The sequence below is a fragment of the Anolis carolinensis genome, chromosome 5, assembly GCF_035594765.1.
Source record: "Anolis carolinensis isolate JA03-04 chromosome 5, rAnoCar3.1.pri, whole genome shotgun sequence".
Classification (NCBI taxonomy): domain Eukaryota; kingdom Metazoa; phylum Chordata; class Lepidosauria; order Squamata; family Dactyloidae; genus Anolis; species Anolis carolinensis.
In genome coordinates this window covers 18,361,070-18,366,766 of record NC_085845.1, presented here as the reverse complement: position 1 = coordinate 18,366,766, position 5,697 = coordinate 18,361,070, and positions in this window count along the sequence as shown.

The following is a 5,697-nucleotide window of genomic DNA, read 5'->3' as shown; positions in this document are numbered from 1 at the left end:
AGGTCAGAAGGAAGGTACCTCTTTCCCACATTTCTGTTACATTCCCTCCTTTTATTCTTCCCTTTTTTTAGCTCACAAAACTAACAAAATATGTTGGTTAAACATTCCTTATCATGATCAAGTATTTGTGTTCAAGTACTATGTAGGAGGATTTAAGGGGTACAAAGTGGTCTATTCAGTCCCATGTAGGATGTTCTAAGGTGCATACTTGTGGTTTTCTGTGTGGTTTAGAAGAATGGCATTCTCTTTATAGATCAAGTGATAACTGCTCTTAGGTTTCTCAAGGGTGAAGACATGTTTACTGAAAGGGTCATTGTCTAATTGTGATTCCATAAAAGGCCACAATAATCATTTCCTGATATTTGATTTTGATGCAGAAGCCCTATCCATCATCAGTCCAAGAATTTGATTGTTTTAAATAGGGACAATGCAATAAGAAGACTACAGGCAGTCCCCGAGTTACAAACATCAGAATTACAAATGATGGAGGTGAAACAACAGGAAGTGAGAGAAATCTACCCCTAGGAAGGGAAAGTCACTCCTGAAAGAGTTACATGGAGACAAGGGTCTTGGCTGAAGCTTTATCACCAATCTTTGTTTCAACAACAAGCCAAATTTTTCAAAATCCAATTATCACAGGGACAAAAAGTGAGGTGAAATCTTCTGAACAGGAGCACAGACAGCAAAAGAAATGTTACAGGGGTGTTAACCCTTCCCTATGCTATCCAAAGTGTGTGTGTGTGTGCGCGCGTGTGTGTGTGTATGGCTGGAGTTAACGTAAAAATGTACCTGTTCCAACTTAATATAAATTAAACTTAGGAACATACCTACAGAGCCTATCTTTTTTGTAACTTGGGGACTGACAGGATACAGTTCAGAGACAGTTCAGAGAAGTGATGGAGATCAGTCTATATAGGCTTGAATCTCTCCACTGTCATGAACTTCCACAATGGCCCTAAAAATCCTCCTGTCTTCTTCCTTTTGCCTTAATCTTGTCTTTTGGAATACGGGGAGATAAATACTGTAATATTAATTACAGTATTTGCAGGATAGTTACAAGTATTGTTGCAAGCATTTTGAAAAATTACGATGAAAAGAAGAGAGATGAAAAGAATAGAGATGAAAAGAAAGGGAAAATACAAAGCACAGGAAGCATGTAGGATATAAAAAGGCTATTTGAGGTCCATTTAGAAGAAAAGAGAGATATACATCAGGAAAAACATAATATATGAAGATAGATTGGGTATATACAGTGATGAATGAATGAATTTTATTATGGTCTCAGGCCCAAAAGTTTGAAATGATAAAAAAATTAAAATCAGTGGATATACCATGATAGAAGCTAAACATGTTTCCAAAAACCTCTTTCTCAAAGATGGCATCCATAAAACACATGTTCTTATGTAGCTAAAACAGCTTTTGGTAGATGTTTACTTATCTAACCCTGGAGTAGAGTACAGGATACAGGAGCGTTGGCTCTCTGTTCAGTTCCATGTCATGGGAAATATAATATACCCTGTATTTACTTGAGTTGTATACGCCATCCAATCTAATGTCCCCCTAATTTTGGGAAAGTAATTTAGCCCAAAAGGGTGAGCATTAGATTTGAGTAAATATGGAATTACCTTAAATGAACATAGATGTCTACAAATGTCAAAGATTTTTCTAATACAAAATTAATATGTTGTAACACATCTAGCCAAAAAGGGAGAAAGCACTGCACATGTCCATACTTTGAAGTTTTGAAGGAACTGTTTATTAGCAATAGCTGAGAGCTTCTATATTAGTGGGGAGGTGAAACCACTATAAAGTTTAATCTAGACCTTAAGGAAGGTATCCAGGATGCTGGACAAATTTGGGGTAGAAAGGGCCAAGCACTTTTTAAAGTTCAAGCTAAAACCCAGATCAGAGTCACATCCATATTGAGGTGGAATTCCCCAACACCCATTGCAGGACAGGAACTGGAGCTAGCATAGAACTACATCTACATTTGTTTCCGGCAGTGTATAAGGCTTTAGTAGCCTAATTTAAGAGACACAGAGATGCAGAAGATTTTTTGTGGGGTGGATGGATCTCTATCGTTAGTGATCCTTCAAAAGTTTAGTACTTCTCAGAAGCTCTAGCCAGCAACCTCCTTGCTCAATGGTATAAGGCATTGTGGTTTCTCTGCCCCAAAAACTTTAAAAAGTCAGTAAAATATACATGGAAGCTGATTGAAAGAAAGCCTCCAAAATTTGAGGCCTCTACCCTCTATGTAAATGAATACTTAAATATTTTTAAAATGGATAATAGATTGTAGTAAAGCATTCCTGCAGCAAAAAGGTTTCCAAGTGCACTATGTACTCATTAGTAATCTGAATTGAATCAAGGGAAGTACAGCTTGGGAAGGCTGATCTATATTTAGAAAGCAAGGAGAATTATTTGAAGCATTCTCTCCCGTCATTTCTCCATCTCAACCCTGGTTAATGAGTTAAAAATTGAAGTATACACTTGGAATGGAAAATTTGATCAGTCCCCTAGCTTCCTCTGATGTGCAAGCAGGAAAGAATTTGATCTGCAAATTAGTGCGAAAGCACCTGCTTTATATCCAGAAGGCCCCAAATGTCTACTAGTGTTTGATGAAAATGATGAAAAAGCAGGTCATGGGAAAGGAAGATGGTTCTCTACTTGAAAACCTGGATTGTCACTGCCACCTCCCATCCACACTGCACAATTATAACAGTTTGACTTCACTTTAGCTGCTGTAGCTGGCATGTTTCATTTGTTGTGGCACCAGAGCTCTCTTACAGAGCAGGATAAATGTCACACAGTGCCACAAATCCCTAAATACCATATTATTGAGCCCTAGCTGCCAATGAGGTATCAAACTGCTATAATTGTGCAGTGTAAATAATAGAGCAAACAGAACTGGACTGGAAGAGAAATAGATTCTGACTTGCTGGAAGATCTATGTGGCTCTTGTCTACAAGTCTAAAGCCATCATTACATTACATAAGCAGTGAAAGTCTTGATTTTAAGTCCTTTCACATGATACAATTATAACATGATGTTTCTACTTTAATTGCTGTGGTGAGATCTTATGGAACCCCGGGTTTTGTCATCTGATGAGGCACTAGAGTTCCCTGATTTAGAATTCTAATGAGTTTTTGCTTTAAAATTCCATAGAATTTTGACAGGCAGTGGATTTGTATAGCAAAAACAGAAGGCAGGAAAGGAAGATGTCAATGCTCCAGAGCTAAAGACCGAAAGCATGACCATTGAAGGGTTCCTGCCTTTTCCCCATTCAGTTCTCAATTTCATAACCTGCCTTGAGATTTATGCTCAAGAGAATCCATGGATGCAAACATTGTATAGTATCCCTGGAGTCTGATTTTCTGTAAGATTTTTGCACTGGGACTAGAACCTACTTTAGAGCTAATGTTGTTATCTTCCCTAGACTTTTGATGCTGCCAGTACTTAACAACCAACATGTGTGCATTTATTTAGAACTCATCTCAGCCTTTTGTTACCGGTGGAGCCATCCTTCCACTTTTAAAAGCGCTTTCGACTTTTATGGATTTGAAATGTTATTTGTAGGAATCTCTTTGAATCCGGGGAACGGGGTGAGCTTGCGCTGTTAGCCCCAGCTTCTGTCAACCTAGCAGTTCGAAAACATGCCAATGTGAGTAGATCAATAGGTATTCAACAGCCGGGAAGGTAACGGTGCTCCATGCAGTCATGCCGCCTCATGACCTTGGAGGTGTCTACAGACAACATCAGCTCTTTGGCTTAGAAATGGAGATGAGCACCAACTCCCACTTTTTTACTAGGTCCTCCAGTGTGACTCTGCAGATTTATAGAGAAAGGAGTGGAAAATTACTTTTCAGAAATAATTAGTTATAGCTGTAGTGCCACAGCCCCAATCTGTAGGTCTTTAAAAATTAAAATAGATACTTTGGGTTCCTTCTTAAAAAAAAAAGCAGTGTCAGTGCTATAATCTACTGTCCTGTGATACAGAACACTCTCTCCTTCTGGACCATTTTATCGCTATCTGAACACCCACAACAAAGCTAAAAGTACAGCATGAACCAGCAAGTGCCTTTGCCTGCCATTTATTGAGGTCTCATCATCTGTAACTATAAAATCAACTACAACTATAAAATCAGCAGATGCTGCCTCACCCATCCCAGTTCAGGCTACCATCTGCTATCTCATTCCTGCTTGCCTTCTTACTTAGAACCAATCCATTAGACATACACTTCAATATTTTACAGGTCAAAATAGGGATTTGTGTGGTCAAGCAACATCAGGGTAGGGAAAGTTATTAATTAGGAAGGCAGAAGGGATTGCTGCAATTTATCTTTGCTTGAACCAACTGGGAAGGGTGAGATTTTTTTCCTCCTCCAGCTGATTTGAGTGCAAACTATTATTGCAATTTGAATTCAGTTTGCAGTCCTTAAAGTAAGCTGAGGAGAAAGGGGGAAGGGGGAGAGAAAAACTGGGAAATATAAAAATGAACCTGAAAAAGTGGGACAACGGGGGGATTAAATGGAACTGTCTGTGCCAAATTGGGATAGTTGACGGGGTGACACTGGCAAGACAATCTATGAGTCATGCATCTGCATGATATTTCCTGCTTTTGATGGTACAGCAGACGCTCCCTTGGAAAGAAGTCTCATTGCCCAATAAGGAAACAATGGGAGAATAAAGGGAGGGAGGGAGGAAGTTTTTGCCTGCAGGGAGGGGGCCATTCTGACTTCCCTGGAAGGGAAGGGATGGGAAGGAAGGAAGGTTGGTTGACAAATCTAGTCAATCGATTCACGTGGAATCAGTTGCTCTATTAGAGACTCACTGGTGTGCCAGTTCTTATGTTGGGTGGATTGCTAGTCTTCTGATGCTGTTGTTTTCAGGTTCCATGGCTGCTTGGAAGAGTTATTTTTGTGGCTACTCCTCTTTGGTATGGAGGAAGAAGGGGGGCTTCATTTTATTTTACTGCAGAATTCAGAAGGAAAGCCACCTCAAGAACCAATATCTTATTTTATTTTATTAGGTATGGAGAGATATGAAAACAAACAGTTTTACTATGCCTTAATGAGAGAAAATACATTCCACCTAATGCCGGGGAAGCTGTTTGCATAAATCTCCAATGACATTATCATCTATTGTGCAGGCTCAATTTCCCCTTAAAATCAATAGGCTTACAGAATGCTCTGTCTCTTTGGCCTATATATATCCCCATGGTGCCTGGTGGCTCCAGTGTTGGTGGGATGATGAACCTAATCCAGCATTTAGTTGTCCAAAGTGATTAACTCTGTTACCCAACACACTTCTTTAAAGTGTGGATTAAAACTCACATCACTGACTGGGCCAACAGAGCATCGGCACCAGTGCCCTGTCTTCTGAGGGCTGCACTGCTGCCGCTGTTTTGCCAGTAAGAAGCAGCTTCCCAGCAGAACCTTGCTGTAAATGTCACTTTTTTGAGGTCAAAATGGGGCACCCTGCCATATGATCACCAAAAGTAATGACTGCAAGACTCTGCCAAGGAGCTGCTACTGGCCCGTGAAACAGTGGTGATATGTAGTCAGTCACTGGATTGTCCCAGATCCAACCTGATCAAGTTTTCCTAGAAACTCTGGAGTAACCTGTGAATCTTCTTGGGATGGATTAAAAGGTGAAAGCTGCACTTCTGCTGCAGAATCACCTGTACATAATCTGGAG